The sequence below is a fragment of the Pituophis catenifer genome, unplaced genomic scaffold (assembly GCF_029215685.1).
Source record: "Pituophis catenifer annectens isolate HBS135680 unplaced genomic scaffold, rPitCat1.0.hap2 SCAF_3, whole genome shotgun sequence".
Classification (NCBI taxonomy): Eukaryota; Metazoa; Chordata; class Lepidosauria; order Squamata; family Colubridae; genus Pituophis; species Pituophis catenifer.
The window spans coordinates 96984996-97001520 of NW_027256883.1; the positions used below are offsets into that span (position 1 = coordinate 96984996).

General features: G+C 40.8%; 1 protein-coding gene across 1 annotated transcript in view; it reads right to left on the reverse strand.

Annotated features, from left to right (window-relative positions):
* The window catches only part of NRG2 (neuregulin 2), a 348595-nt gene that overhangs the window by 273144 nt on the left and 58926 nt on the right, over positions 1-16525 (reverse strand). The window lies entirely within an intron of this gene.

The window sequence follows — 16525 nt, forward strand, 5'->3', positions numbered from 1 at the left end:
CAACGGCAAGGAAAGCCATGGAGCTGGAAAGGTAAGACATGCCTCTTGCAGCCCAACACATCCCACCCCACCCCAATGGCAACAGCAGCCTGGCTGCTTCCCTTTCCCCACCCCCATCTCTTTATCGAGAGGAGTGGTAGGTGGGGCAGGGGAGAAGCAAGATGCGTGGAACAAGACATGGCTCCCCTTGCCATCTCTTCTCACCCCCCCTCGCCGGGCACAGCAGGGCTCCTGCCCCTTGCTTAGCCACCCACCCCCTTTAGGGATGCAATTTGGGGGTGGCAAGTGTGGCATGCAAGAAGCAGGGTGCATATCTTACCTTTCCAGCTCCGTCGCATTCCTCGCCATTGTGTCCAGGGAAACATGTTGTAAAAAAAAACTTTTATTGAACTCGTGAGGGTTTTTCTTTTACAACATGTTTCTCTGGACACAACAGCGAGGAATGCTATGGAGCTTGAAAGGTAAGATGCGCGTCCTGCTTCTCTCCCGCCCCACTTGCCACCCACAAATTGCATACCTAAAGGGGGCGGGTGGCTAAACAAGGGGCAGGAGCCCTGCCATGCCTGGCGAGGGGAGGAAGAGATGGCAAGGGGACTCATGTCTCGCTCCACACGTCTCGCTTCTCCCTCGCCCATCTGTCAGAAATGAGTCTTTGTGAGACTCATCACACAGCCAGTGCCACCTTGTGGAGCAGGACTCTGCAAGGCTTGTGCTGTTGCATGCACGAACAGCAGCACTGCCGTGAGGTTCGGCATATTGGCGCATCCACAAGCGGCAGGATGCCAACTGTGCCGGTATGATGAAGCTCACAGCGATGCTGCAGTTCATGCATGCAACAGCACAACAAGCCTTGCAGAATCTGCTCCACGAGGCAGTGGTGGGACATATCAGGGGAGAAGCGGCCAGCCACTTGGCCGGCATGAAGAACAGGGAGGGGAGGGCATGTCCCCCCTCCCCCCTGGCCTCACCTCCTCACCTCATGTTGTTTGTGTGGCAAGCAACCAGAGGAAATGGCAGGATCAGCTGCGTATGTGCGTAAGTAGTTGGTGGGGAACTTATTTTGGGGGGAGCTGATTTTAACGCATGCGCTGAAAAATCCGATTGGGATTATCCAGAGAGGTCTTAGTTTCGGGGAAACACGGTAGTGGAGCTGAATCAAGATATCAATTTTCAACTGAAAACACAGCCGTGCTAGACTATAGTGCAAGACTAAAGGTTCAGCAATAAAAAGACGATGATAGCATTACAAAGTTTAAATAACTAGAGGAATTGCTTTTCTTTCAAATTGTAGCAATTAAAAATTGTTTGAAATGCAGCATTAAGTTAACATAGTCATATATAATTTCCAAATGGAAAGAAAATATTGTTTTTAAAAGATATTGACTATTTTTTTTAGAAACAGCAGAATGCTTCTTCTGCATCCATCAAATACAAACCTATTTTACTATAAGAACAATTATCTTGGTTTTTGGTTGAAGTTAAAATTAACAAACTAAAATGTCTCAGCATATGACACGTTGAAACATTTAAAATTTGTGTAAGGAATTAAAATGTTTTTCATTACCTTAGATACTTGATGTGATCAATTACCCTTGAGATCATTAGCACAACTAATTCATTTTATTTATTTATTTTTAAGTTTTTTATTAATAATTCAAATTTAAAAAACAATGGACATGATTTGACATCTCTAGTTTCTAACATCTGTCTAATTCAAATTAATAAATAATATATTCCTTAATCTATATACAAATTTACATGTATCTTACTTCATTATATGTCAAGCATACTACATAATTCCTCCTAAACAACTATATCCATATCCAATAAACCTATATCACACACACCAGTTCAGTATACTGTACATCGACATATATATTTCTAGACATTCACTACACCTTCTTCTTGGCATTCTTCCTCTTGTCTAACCATTTATAAAATTTAGTCCAGATTTCCTAATATGTTGATTCACTTTTATTTTTGAGTTCCAAAGTGAGTCTGTCCATTTCTGCACAATTGAAGATTTTACATAACACTTCTTCTTCTGAAGGTGTTTCTTTACTCTTCCACTTCTGAGCAAATGCTATTCTTGCAGCTGTTAATATATGTAATATTAGGTAGGTTACATTTTTATTATATTTATCGTCTGTCATTCCCAATAAGAAAAATTCTGGTTTGACTTCTATTTTAATTGTTAAAATTTCTTCTAGCCAGCTTTTTATTTGATACCAAAAACTTTTTGCTTTCGAGCACTTCCACCACATATGGTAATAGGACCCTAGGACCACCTCACATTTCCAACATCTTGAAGAATATTTTTTACTAATTTTTGCCAATCTTGTGGGTGGGAAGTGCCACCTGTAAAACATTTTATACAGGTTTTCTTTATATGAGGTCGCCAATGTAATTTTAATATTTTTTCCCCATAGATTCATCCAATTATCCAAATCAATACTATGACCAAAACATTTACTCCAGGTTATCATAGTCTCCTTTACTTGTTCTTCAAGCATGTCTTCTTCTAATAGATAGTGGTATAATTTCTTTATGGCCTTACTCTCCGTACTTAGTAAAATTTTATCCAATTCTGTTGATTCTATTTTTATACCCCATTCCTTTCTATCCTTCATAAATTTGGATTGTATTTGTAGATATGCCCACCATTCTAATTCAATTCCCTCTTCCTTTAAATTATTCCTTGATTTTAGTTCTTTCTCATTTAGTAGTTTTTTATATGTAACAACACCTCCTACTTTGATGAGATTCGGATGCGTGACCATTTCTACTATCGATATCCAATTGGGGACTTCTATATAGTTACTTGTTTTAGTCTTGATCCAAGTATCTAAAAGTGCCCACCTGATGTAATGCCTTTGGAAGTACTAACTAATTCATTTTAGAATGCCTCATGAGAGCTTCAAGCAGATCCATGAATAAAAAATTCCTGTAATGTATTATCTGTGAATGCTAATGAACAAATCTTGTAATACCAGTCATATAATTAATTTAATTTAATTTAATTTAATTTAATTAATTCAATTTATATGCCGCCCCTCTCCGAAGACTCAGGGTGGCTCACAATACATTTTTAAAAATCATTATAAAAAACATTTAAAAATTAAAAACATTAAAAACATTAAAAACTCATTCATGCCATTCATGCCCGGATCTCACCAGATCACAAGAGTGAGATCAACAGCCCCAGGCCTCCCGGAAAAGCCAGGTCTTAAACCACTTTTCAGAAGGCCAATAGGGTGGGGATGATCCGGACCTCAGGAGGTAACTGGTTCCAGAGAGCTGGGGCAGCCACAGAGAAGGCTCTCCCCTGTGGCCCTGCCAGCCAGCATTGTTTAGCTGACGGGACCCAGAGGAGACCAACTCTGTGGGATCTTACCGGTCGCTGGGAGCTATGTGGCAGAAGGCAGTCTCAAACATAACCTGGCCCTAAGCCATGTAGGGCTTTAAAGGTAATAACCAACACCTTGAATTGTGACTGGAGACCAATAGGGAGCCAGTCCAGCTTGCGGAGAATTGGTGTAATGTGTGTGTATCTAGGTGCACCCACGACAGTTTGCGTGGCTGCATTCTGGACCAACTGTAGTCTCCGAACACTTTTCAAGAGTAGCCACATGTAGAGTGCGATGCAATAATCTAACCGTGAGGTGACAAGGGCATGAGTGACTGTGAGGAGAGCCTCCTGATCCAAGTAGGCTCGCAATTGGTGCACCAGGCGGACCTGTGCAAAGGACCTCCTAGCCACAGCTGTCAGATGTTGCTCTAATCTTAGCTGTGAGTCTAGGAGGACACCCAAATTGCGAGCCCATTCTGAAGGGGACAATTTCTCCCCCCCCCGAACCAAGGATGGACAATCGACATAGTCTTTAGGAGGCAATACCCACAGCCACTCGGTCTTGTCTGGGTTAAGTCTGAACCTGTTGACTCCCATCCAGACCCTCACAGCCTCCAGGCACCAGCACATCACATCCACTGCATCATTGAATTGATGCAGGGTAGAGATACACAGCTGGGTATCATCCACGTATTGCTGATACCTCACCCCGTGTCGTTGGATGATCTCACCCAGCAGTTTCATGTAGATGTTAATTAGGAGGGGAGAGAGGACCAAGCCCTGAGGCACCCCGCAAACGAGGGGCCTAGGGGTCAACCTCTTTCCTCCTATCAACACCGACTGTGACCGACCAGAGAGATAGGAGGAGAACCACCATAACACGGTGCCTCCCACTCCCAGCTCCCTTAGTCATTCCAGAAGGATGCCATGGTCAATGGTATCAAAAGCCGCTGAGAGGTCAAGTAGCACCAGGATGAAGGAATGACTCCCATCTTGGGGTCACCAGAGATCATCCATCAGCGTGACCAAAGCAGTTTCCATGCTGTAGCCAGGCCTGAAGCCAGACTGAAAAGGGTCTAGATATAGGAAACCTCAGAATTTCATTTAGAGAATATTACTGAATCAGTTACATAAAATCTTCCAGAAAGGCATAATTTATGGAATGGGAGAACTCACCATGGCCAGCTTGGCACAGTAAGCTCACTGGTGCCAGCTTGCCACTGCCAAGTTACCTCTGCCAACTCACCACCACCAAATGACTGGAGGACAACTCCACCTGGCCAACTCACCAGTGGGAGAACTTACCACGGGCAGCCAAAGGAAGAGCTGGGCAGGGTGGTGAGCAAGCTGGTGGACATAGATCACAGAGCGGCAGCTTTGGCCAGATGCTCCCTATACTGCTACTGCTGCCACACCGAGCTCTGAACCAAAGAAGCTGGGGACGGTGAGGATGGCAGCAGGGGGCAGGGCAGTGGGGAGGCAGTGGCTGGCAGGGGTGTCCCATTTTTATACCCCCCACTGCTGCCACTCTACGCTCTGCCCACCTGTTCATTCGCCCATCTGGTTCTCTCTCTGGTTGCCCACAATGATTTTTTTTCCACAGCAAGTTGGCCATGTGCAGTTGTCCTGCAGTGATTTGGTTGTGGTGAGTTGGCAGGGGTGATTTGGCGGTGGCAAGCTGGCCATAGTGATGTGGTCGTGGGGAGTTGTCTTATACCCATAATACAGACTAAGTGGAAGACAGAAAAGATTTCTGGGGCAAAAGGACAAGGTAACTCAAAAGAAAGAAAGTACAGTATTTTATATTTCTGTGTATAAACTTCCTGAAAATGACCCAAAGTTATGAATGAAAACATTGTACTGATATGCCCAATATTTTAGGAGTATAAGTTTACCCATATAAATCTATCTCAAAAATGACTGTAATACAAGAACATTTTAGAGAGAATATGGTGTTATTTCAGGTTATCCATTTCCAAATATCAAACAAAATAGATAAATTATTGAAATAATATTATTCTTCAAAATTGAATAATAAAAATATAATTTATGTATTTAAAGAAAAGAATTGAGATTCATCCCAGCTATGCAAACTAGACTGCAAATGACATCTTACTTACATAACTTATTTGATTATGTAAATACTTTATCATACTGTTAGTGATTTTGATGGTATAAATATATTTTGTGATGCTCAATACTATTTTAAAATGATTTAAACCCATAATGTGTTTTAATAAAGAATAAAGTTACAATATTTTCTACCTCTGAGAATTATATAAAGATAACGTACTGCACATGTAAGACTCCAGGAATTTCTATGAAAAAAAAATTGGATGGCATCCCTCAAAAATTCTATCTAGCAGAGCTAATGGCTTAGCCAAAAAAGAACGATATAAGAAGAATTCTGAAAACAGAGTTATTAGTAGTTGTATCAAATTTATAATAACAGAATTGCTGCTCACACACTAATCTTAGTAAGAAATGTAGCTCTTCATTTCTTTCAATTTTTCTAAAATATAAAAAAATAAATCTGCTAAATATGAATTTCAGCTATTCAAGTACAGTGAGAAAGTACAAATCCCTAAAACTAGTTATTGGTTCTCTCCCATCATCTGAAGTATCTTTTTTAGCAAAATCAAATTAGCAAATACTTGCATGTACAATATACATAGGTTATTTCTGTCACAAGGTCAAGCATTGTGTGCAATTTGTATAAAACATTTTGGTGATGTAGTGGAATGGAAGGACTAAAAAACATTCCCAGGCCAGTCAGAGACAGTTTATTGCGCAAGGTTCAGAGCCAGATTTGTACCTGAAGCTTTGAACAAAGAAAGAACTCTGATACAATGGTTTTTATACATTTCTAAAACAAAGGATTCAGTGAGATCATACATTTTCCATATATGGTTAATCATGAGATCATACATCCGATTTTCCTTCTATGGTTACATTCACTTGTTAATAAGTTCATCTAATTACTTAAAGCATTAATCTTAGTTTATAAAATTATCTTAGCCACACAACTTTTCTTAAGTGCTCCGAGTTGCTAATGGGAGAGTTACTACTGTCCTTGGGTAAATTCATTGGATTAAGTAACTCTTTGTAACATATAGGTCTTTGTGTCATTCACAGTCAGGTCACTCAGATGTTTTCCCATATAGCAGTCCTTTCCGTGACATCTAGGTCTCAGAAGATATATTACCACTTAAAAGGGTTTAACTGTTTGTTAATGTAATTTCCAACAAGCACTTTCCTCTCTTATAATAATGTGAATAGATAGAGTCTCTCAGAGTTCATGTATCCAAGCACGTCTTCCCCTTATAATAATATGAATAGAGAGGGTCCCCCAGAGCCCATATATCTGACTCTGTATGATTCCTATTTTATTCACATTATTTCTTTTATCTACATTATTCTTTATTTGCTCTTTACCTCATTCCCCCCTGTGGAAGTTTTTCCATGCATAAACTTCCATTACTTCCTACACAACACTCTATGTCCCTTAATACACAAAGCAAACATATAATATCCCACAACATATGACTAATCTAGGCAAGAGATAGGTATTTCTTGATCTTCACCCTAGTAATCCTTGGAGGTACTCCCTCCATTCTTTTCCCAGACCCTATTTCGACATATGTGTCTGTTTCAGAAACTTTTTTTTCTTCAAGAAAGCGCTCTGTCAAAACCTGACAGCTTGTTCATTCACTTTTTTACAAATCAAACATTTGTTTATAATTGATGTTACTAAAGGATATATCCCAATACAACCATAGCTTTTTAAAAGTTCATCTACATAGCTTGAATTCCCCAATGACTCCACCCATATTTTGCCAAATGAATGCACTATCCCAAATGCATACAGTATCCAGCATACATCAGCATCCCCATACAGTCTCCAGCATCCCCCCTCCCCCCCCTTTTTTTTTAAGGTGCCGCCCTTCTCCAGGAGACTCAGGATTATAATGCATTAAGCAATAGCCTTCATAAAGTCAGCTTATTGCCCCCACAAACTGGGTCCTCAATTCACCTACCTTAGAAAGGATGGAAGGCTGAGTCAACCTTGAGCCTGGTGAGATTCGAATTGACAGTAATTGCAGACAGCTGGTATTAAATTACAATGCATTTGTCTATTGAGCTATCCAGGCTCCCTGTCCATAGAGCTTAATTTAATGAATACCATTCAAAGGTTTGAGCAGACCAATTTCGAAGCAAACCCCTTGTTTCCAGGATTTTTCCATACTCCCCCTTCCACCCTAGAGGAACCATTTATACAAATTGCTTCTCCTTTCTCCAGGGGGTGTTCCTCCAAATCAGGTCTTATTTTTGTTTGTAAATCAATCATTTCAGCACCATAATGTTCTAATCCAAACTGATCCATTGATCTGGTGTTGGCTAAGAACTGTGCTTGATTCAAATTGTGATTTGTGGTTACAATCAAGTCTGTCTGCTGCATTAAAATTGGTGTGTGTGTGTGTGTGTGTGTGTGTGTGTGTGTGTTTTCAAAGAGATTGAATGGCTTTTCCAAGTTTGGTAAACTTAATACAGGAGCCTTGGTCAAAGCTTGTTTCAAATTTTCAAGGCTCCCTCTTTCATGTCCCTCCCATTTGAAACTCCAAGGTCCAGATACAATTAATTTTGCATAGAACTATTTTAATTTTTGCTTGTTTATAGATAGAGGCTGAGACGCTACTCCTGTCGGAAGGAAAAAGAAGCCTTTCCCTTTAAGGATTGTTGAAAGGCAGAGCTTTCCCTTCCTGAATTCAAAACTCCCGGCTGGGAGATTACTTTGAAATGATTGGAGGTCAGCTGCTTGACAGTAGAATCAGTTTATTGTTTCTGGGGAGGCAGGCAAGAAACAAACACAAGCACAGCGTTCCGAGGCTAGCCTGTCGTAACTGTAAGAGTAACCCTTTTTCCCTTTTTTCCCCAAAGAAAAACATCTTTTGATTTGGTGTGTGAATTCTTTATTTTGTGTGTGTGTGGTTTTATGGTGGTTAAATGTCTTTGTTTGTGATTAGGTTCTTCGGTCCTGGGTCTGGCAAATAAGTAATAGTTGTATAGTTCACACTCTGTTTTTCCTAACCTTTTGTAGTTGTTCGTTCCCTATAATTATTCAGCTTGCCATCTCCGTGTTTTAGTGAATATCTCTCTTTTATAAACAAATTAGCTCCTTCTTCGAAAGGAACAACAACTTATGCTGCCAACAATCAAACAAACAAATCTGAAATATATCAAACTTTAGTTTCAATTCTCTGCCTTTAGTAAAATGCAAGTCAGATTAAAAAAAATCTTTCAAAATCATTTCTTTTATATAGGTTTAATTAAGCGTTTTAAACCTCAAAAATTTCCAGAAAAAAAATAAAATCAAAATTGTATTCAGAGCAGAAAAGCTTTCGTATGCAAAGAGATCAGCAGCAAAAACCACATTAGCCGATCTTTCCCCCTCCTTTCTCTGCTCTTTCAGCAGAGAGAGAGATGTCCGCTGAAAAAAAATCCAACAGCCCACCCTTTTCCTGCTTCTCACTTCCAAAGGAAAAGAGGGGGGGAGAGGAAAAAAAAACGTTTTACAGCAGGCAATCAAGCCTCCCTTCATTCAGCATTCACCTGCTTCATTCAGCATTCTTCCAACAAACCAACACATTCTGCATTTCTCTCTAACCTCCACAATTCACAGACATTTCCCATTTTCACCAACTTTTACCCTCAACACACTTCACATTCACGCTGCAAGCAAACTGCGTACACCAATCTCACATGCAAAAATCTCACTTCATGCAAACCAATCATTACAATTATTCAAGCACAAGTTTACTTAATTTGCTGGCCAGCCAAAAATATCACAATCAATTCCATTCAAATTTACACACTATCATTATATATATATATTTTTAACAGAAATCACACCAAATTGATCAAGTCTTCCCATTTAGACAGGCTTTCCTCTTTACGGCCTGCTAAACCCCGGGTGGGAAGAATAGTAAACAATGTCTTGTTTATTCTTAGTTAAGGATGGCAATTTATCAGAAACTTTATAACACTGCAATTAGTTCTTTTCTCTTACCACACATAAGATCACACATTTTTTTAAAAAAAAACTTTTATTGCATAAGGTTTTATTTTCTCCCCTTTCTTTAGTTTTCATCAAACAGACCCTAGCAAACTCTGCCTGATACTTGACTAATTAAGGGGGGGTTTTCTTTTAGTCTTCCACTGATCAATATTTATTACCACCCACTCTAACAACACTACCCCTGGCTCATGACGCTGGACGTTCCGACAGTCGTCTATGAGAACCGCAGAGGTTTAACCACCCGCACAATCCCACACAATACTTAATTCCACAATACTTAAATACTTAATTCCAGAGACTTCAGGATGCCACCTGGTCTCCTGGTAGGGGGTGATCAGGCCCCTCTGCCACTCCTTAACCGGTGGGTACTCTAAACAGAGAGACTTTAACTCTCTGATTTATACTTACCTGTTTTCTTTTTCCTTTTTTTTCTTTCTTTCTTTCTTTCTTTTCTTTTCTTTAAGGTCTCTGTGTCTGGCTAACCTTTAAGGATCCTTGACTAGCCTGTTTCGCCAGCGGGTTACGGCACCTCCTCACCGAAAAGTTCCGTGGACTTCAAAGGAGTCCTAATGGCCGGCCAGTGGATTTTCCTTGGGGAGGCGTCGGTTCCGCTGGGGCAGGCTGTCTGGCAGAACAAAAGTTCTTTGTTCTCTAGTCCCATCTGGGGTGCCATAAATGTAGTGGAATGGAAGGACTAAAAAACATTCCCAGGCCAGTCAGAGACAGTTTATTGCGCAAGGTTCAGAGCCAGATTTGTACCTGAAGCTTTGAACAAAGAAAGAACTCTGATACAATGGTTTTTATACATTTCTAAGACAAAGGATTCAATGAGATCATACATTTTCCATATATGGTTAATCATGAGATCATACATCCGATTTTCCTTCTATGGTTACATTCACTTGTTAATAAGTTCATCTAATTACTTAAAGCATTAATCTTAGTTTATAAAATTATCTTAGCCACACAACTTTTCTTAAGTGCTCCGAGTTGCTAATGGGAGAGTTACTACTGTCCTTGGGTAAATTCATTGGATTAAGTAACTCTTTGTAACATATAGGTCTTTGTGTCATTCACAGTCAGGTCACTCAGAGGTTTTCCCATATAGCAGTCCTTTCCGTGACATCTAGGTCTCAGAAGATATATTACCACTTAAAAGGGTTTAACTGTTTGTTAATGTAATTTCCAACAAGCACTTTCCTCTCTTATAATAATGTGAATAGATAGAGTCTCTCAGAGTTCATGTATCCAAGCACGTCTTCCCCTTATAATAATATGAATAGAGAGGGTCCCCCAGAGCCCATATATCTGACTCTGTATGATTCCTATTTTATTCACATTATTTCTTTTATCTACATTATTCTTTATTTGCTCTTTACCTCAGTGATGCATCTGCTGCACTATTTATACATGCAATCCAGTTTTTATTCCATTTCTATCAAACTTTCTCCTCCAGAAAATATCCAAAATGGCTATCTTAAAACTAAATAAATATAGAGCTTTAAAATTAGCACTGAAATAATCTCTAAAATAATATCTAAAATCAAATTCTAGTAAAATAGATCTCTATAGGTTTCTTAAATGTTGAAAGAATGGAGACTAATGCATTTGGCTCTTGAAGGTGGGCATTCCACATCCGGAAACAAAACAGGAATGAGAAATAAGTTGTTGAGGAATTCTAGGAGTTGAAGTCCACCCACTTGAAAGTTGCTGAGGTTGGGAAATGGCTTTAGATAATCAGGCCCTAAGCCTTTTAGGATGTCAAAAGTTAGTACGAACATCTTAAATTGGGCCCAATAAGCCAACTGGCAGCCAGGGAATTTTTTAGATCAGCCAATTATACCCTCCTGTATTTTGTATCAGTTAGGAAACTATTTCATCCATTTTGCACTAACCTCCACATAGTTTTTGTAAGGCTACTTTTCAAAAATATGTCACAATATGCAGAACCAGGGTATAATAGTTTGTTTGATTTATAAATGGTTTCTTAGAAATAGAATAGTTTTAAGTTCGGAAAGGAAAATCTTCTTTAAAGTAGAATGTATTAAGTATGAACCTTTTTAAAAAAAATAAAATAGCAATACCAATAACTTCAAGTCTGAAACGGGAAGTCTAGGAACCTGCACAATGGTATCAGGTTCAGACAAATGGAGACCCTTTCACAACTGGAGGAATTGGCTCGATCTCTTTCTTGTTTTTTTTTCCCCATGCTAGTGATAATATATAACCACCAGTTTTCCTTCAAAAAATTAAAGGGGCTAGCAACATCACTCAAAAATAAGTATTAAAAATAGAAGTGTGGTAAAATAAATCAAAAATCAATTTCAAATATTAAGAAAACCAATTCAATTTATACAACATTCATATGGGATGACAAAACAATCCAACATATACACACACTAAAAGCATTTAAAAGCAATATAAACAATAAAACACTAAAATCATCCAGGTTAAATTTATCAAATTAATTTATGTATTTAGTAATTTATCAAACTAACGAGCCTTTCTCACCTGGGAGAGGTCACTAGGGGTTTCATGTGATTTCATTTAAACTTCAGGCACCATCCAATACTAACCTTTGCACTGGGAGTAATATTTACATGTTTTGATTGAAAGTAGAGTGGTGTAAGATAGACCTTATATGCAGGGGTGAAATGCTCCCGGTTCGGACCGGATCGCCCAATCTGGTAGTGACGGTAGCCGGTAGTTCGGAGAACCGGTAGCAAAAATCCCTCCCCCACATGCCCAGCTGAGCCTCGCGATCATCAGAGGTTTTTTTTACTTTTAAAAGCATTTTTTTCTACAACCTCAGCGGCCAAAGAGGTTGTAAAATAATTGCTTTTAAAAGGCTCTGACGATCCCAGCTGATCGTCAGAGGCTTTTTTTTCTTTTAAAAGCAAAAAAAATGCTTTTAAAAGAAAACAAAAGCCTCTGGCGATCAGGCAACTCAGCTGGGATCATCAGAGCCTTTTAAAAGCATTTTTTACAACCTCTTCAGCCGGAGAGGTTGTAGAAAAAATGTTTTTAAAAGTAAAAAAAAAAAAAAGTTGGCCATGCCCACCCAGTCACATTACCCCCCCCACCAAGCCACGCCCACAGAACCGGTAGTAACAAATTTTACATTTCACCACTGGTTATATGCCATGAGATGGGCAGCATATATACATATTTTTTTACAAAATAAAATAAAAATTAATTATATTGTGAAATGTTCATATTTTTTCCAGTTTTGATGAAGGGTTATTTTAAAGGTTTTCTGTAGGGTAAAAAGTTTGAGAAAGGCTGATTTAGACTACAAAAAGTAAAACAAAAACTAAAGTATTAATATTACCATAATAAAGGCACACTACTGTTAAACTATATAGATACAATATAAAATAAAATGTTGAACATAATGTTAATGAGATTTACTGAATTGTACTACTGAATACTAAATTGTAAAACACAGTAAAATGATTAAAACTTAGCATTATTAGCATAGATCTGTGAACTTTGTAACTTTAAAAGAAGAAATTAAGATTTACATTACAACTATACCAGCCATAATATAGTAAAGATCAATACCAATTTAAAATTAAATCCCAGTTGATTTAGACCTTGTCACACATATCACAAAGCATAAGTATAGCTAGAGTCTCCCTCTGATTTTCCATCACTTGCTGGCAATCAGTTACAGCTTTATAAGCTGCAGGGCAACCCTCTAGCAACTTTATTAGATGGATTATAATATAGTCTCAAAATGTACATCCTGGGAAGAGCGTTTTGAATGTTCCTGTAGAACATACATTAAAAAAGAATATGTTCAATAGAATCAGTTTCTCCAGTCAGATATAAAATTTTATCTTTTCTCAAAAACAGTCAACAGAAGAGTATTGCACGCTGCAAACATAAAAGCCCTTCTATATTTAGACACTAGGATATGCCACAGATGCTACTATATACCTGAAGCTGTCAATAATAGGGACACTTGGAACCCTGCTTAGATAATTTTGATATTTTGTGCTTTGACTCAGAGCTGACTTGATCAAATTCCAGGACAGTAAACAGTAAGGCAAAAGTCCAACAGAGCTTAAAGAATAGCTTCCAAGCAGACTGAAATGCATCCTCCAAAGTTGAGGAGGATAGGCCCAGAAAGAAAAATGATAGTTTAGTCAGTAATTTAGTGTAAGATATCAATTCACACTAGCCTCTGTAGATAGGCTGGCATTCGTGACACCAAGAAGTAAACGGAATGAGATTGAAGTTGCTCCAATGAGCTAAAGGCAATGTGTAGATCCAACTATAATAGCCTTTTTGCTTTGACTTCTGGTTTGGCGTCACCGTGGGACAGTCGTAGGGAGCAGGGCTCTGCAAACCCTCCATGTTGGAGGGCCCTTAAAGGGCTAAAGCAGGGGTCTGCAACCTTAAACACTCAAAGAGCCATTTGGACCTGTTTCCCACAGAAAAGAAAACACCGGGAGTCACAAAACCTGGGTGGGCATAGCCAACTCAACGTCACTCCCACCCATTCACATGAACACACACACCCCAGTCACGCCTATCCAGGTTTTGTGGCTCCACTCACTCCCGCTCTCTCATTTCTGTTTTTCTCTCTTTTTCCTCTCCCTCTCTCTCTTTCTTTTTTTTTCTTTCTTTCTTTCTTTTTCTTTCTTCCTTTCTCTACCCCTTCTCTCTCTCATTTGTTTCCCTCTCTTTTTCCTCTCTCTCATTCTCTCCCTCCAGTTCTCTCTCTCAGTTCTCTCTCCCCCTTCTCCCTCTCATTTGTTTCTCTCTCTTTTTTCTCTCTCTCATTCTCTCCTTCCATCATTTTCTCATTTCTCTCTTTTTCTCCCCTTTTTTCTCTCTCATCTCTCTCTTTCTCGCACACGCACGCACAAGCAGGATACCCTCCTGGCAGGGGTGAAATCTAATTTTTTTTGCCACCGGTTCTGTGGGCGTGGCTTGGTGGGCATGGTGGTGGTCATGTGACTGGATGGGCGTCGCCAATTTTTTTTAACTTTTTAAAGCATTTTTAACTAGTAAAAAATGCTTTAAAAGTTTTTTAAAAAAGTTTCCGATAATCAGCACCTGACCAGCCTGACCGCCCCCCCGCCCCTCGCCAAGCCAGATCCAACACCTCCTAGTCCCAAAGATTGCAAGCCTTTCTACCTCGGCCACCCAGTCTGGGAGATGATGCGGGGGGGAGAGAGAAACAAATTGCTCGGCTGCTCCCTCTTTTCACTCAGCCCGAGCTTCCTGTTGCGGATTTTTACGCCTTTCTTCACACGCCCGGGATTGTCACCCTCATCTTCTTCTTCGTCCTCCTCTCCAAGTGGAAAAATGCCAGGAGCACAAAAAGAAGCGTTTGCTTGCTCCTGCCGTTTTTCCGTTTGTAAGGAAGCTTTCGTACCTTGTGAAGCCAAGTCTGGCTTCCTGCGCTAAAAATCTCACCAATACTGGTGTGTGTGTGTATGGATGTCGGGCATGGGCTGCTGCGAAGACCAGGAGCAAACACACACACACACACACACACACACACACACACACACAGAGAGAGAGAGAGAGAGAGAGAGAGAGAGAGAGAGAGAGAGAGAGAGAGAGAGAGGCTTTAAAAGACCTTTGAATGAAGGCGGGGGTGGATTGGAGGGGTCATTTCCCTCCCCCTCCCTGCCTCTGCACCGACATTCAGTGCAACACACACACAGGCTTTAAAAGACCTTTTGAATGTCTTGAGGCTCCTTCAGGTTGGCCTCCAAAGAAAAGAGGAATGAAGGTGAGGGTGGACTGAAGGGATGAATTCCCCAACTCTGGTTCAACTGGCTGGGGATGGGACGGCAGGCACAGGCTGCTGCGAAAGACCAGGAGCAAAAAGACACACACACACACACACACAAGCTGCGTGTATAGCAGTAATGGTGAGGTTTTTAGCGAGCAGCATAGGAAACCAGACTTGCCTTCACGAAAGCTTCGTTACAAATGGAAAAATGTCAGGAGCAAGCAAGCGCTTCTTTTTGTGCTCCTGGCATTTTTCCACTAGGAGAGGAGGAGGAGGAAGAAGAAGAAGACAAGGGTGACAATCCCGGGCGTGTGAAGCAAGGCATGAAAATCCACAGTAGGAAGCTCGGGGTGAATGAAAAGGGGGAGCAGCTGAATGCTTTGTTTCTCCGGAACCGGTAGAAAAAAATGCTTAAAAAGTAAAAAAAAAAAAAAAAAAAGTTCCCACGGTCACACATCGCTCAGCTGATCGTCAGAACTTTTTTTTTAACTTTTTAAGCATGTTTTTACTACCGGTTCTCTGGAAGTAAAAGCAGTAAGTACCGACGACTGGGCAGGTGGGCGGAGCCTCCGGTTGCCATTGCTACCGGTTCTCCGAACCATCGGCCATCATCGCTCCTACTCGCCCGAGCCGGTCCGAACCGGGAGCATTTCACCCCTGCCTCCTGGGCCAGGATCATGGCGGAGGCGGCAACCACTGCACGCTTAGGTGAGTAACTGGCCACACTGCACAGAAGAGCCAGAGCTCTTCCCTCCCTGCATCCAGTGGCAGTGGCTGCTCCTTCCCATTGCCCTCCTTCCTGAGCCAACACAAAGAGGACAGCAGCTGGTGCTGAGCTGCCCATGAAGGACGTGGAATTGCAAAAAGCAGCCAGACATGGGCAGTGCAGAGAAAACACTGGGGGCGCTTCAGCCACGTGGCTCTGCAAAGAGGCTCATGTCTTCTCAGGTAGGAGAGCAGGTCATGCGATCAGATCGGCCAGTGTCTCGGGGTGGAGAGCAGGTCACGCAACTGCGGCGGGCCAGTGTCTCAGGGCGGAGAGCAGATTACACGACCAGGGCAGGCCAGTGTCTCAGGCAGAGAATAAGTCATGCGACTGGGTTGGCAGGGAGCTTCAGGAGAGGGGTCAAAGAGCCACATGTGACTCTGGAGCCGTGGGTTACTGACACCCAGGCTAAAGTCACCCTAAAGGGGTGACAAAGAAAGGAGGGGCACCTTGCAGGTCATGGAGAGAAGCAGGTCTCCTGCTTGATCTGAGGCTCCCTCCCATCCAATAATGAAAAGGAGAGGCGTCCACTATGACTTCTGTGAAGCTGGGACAACCGAAGAAAGAAATGGAATGGTT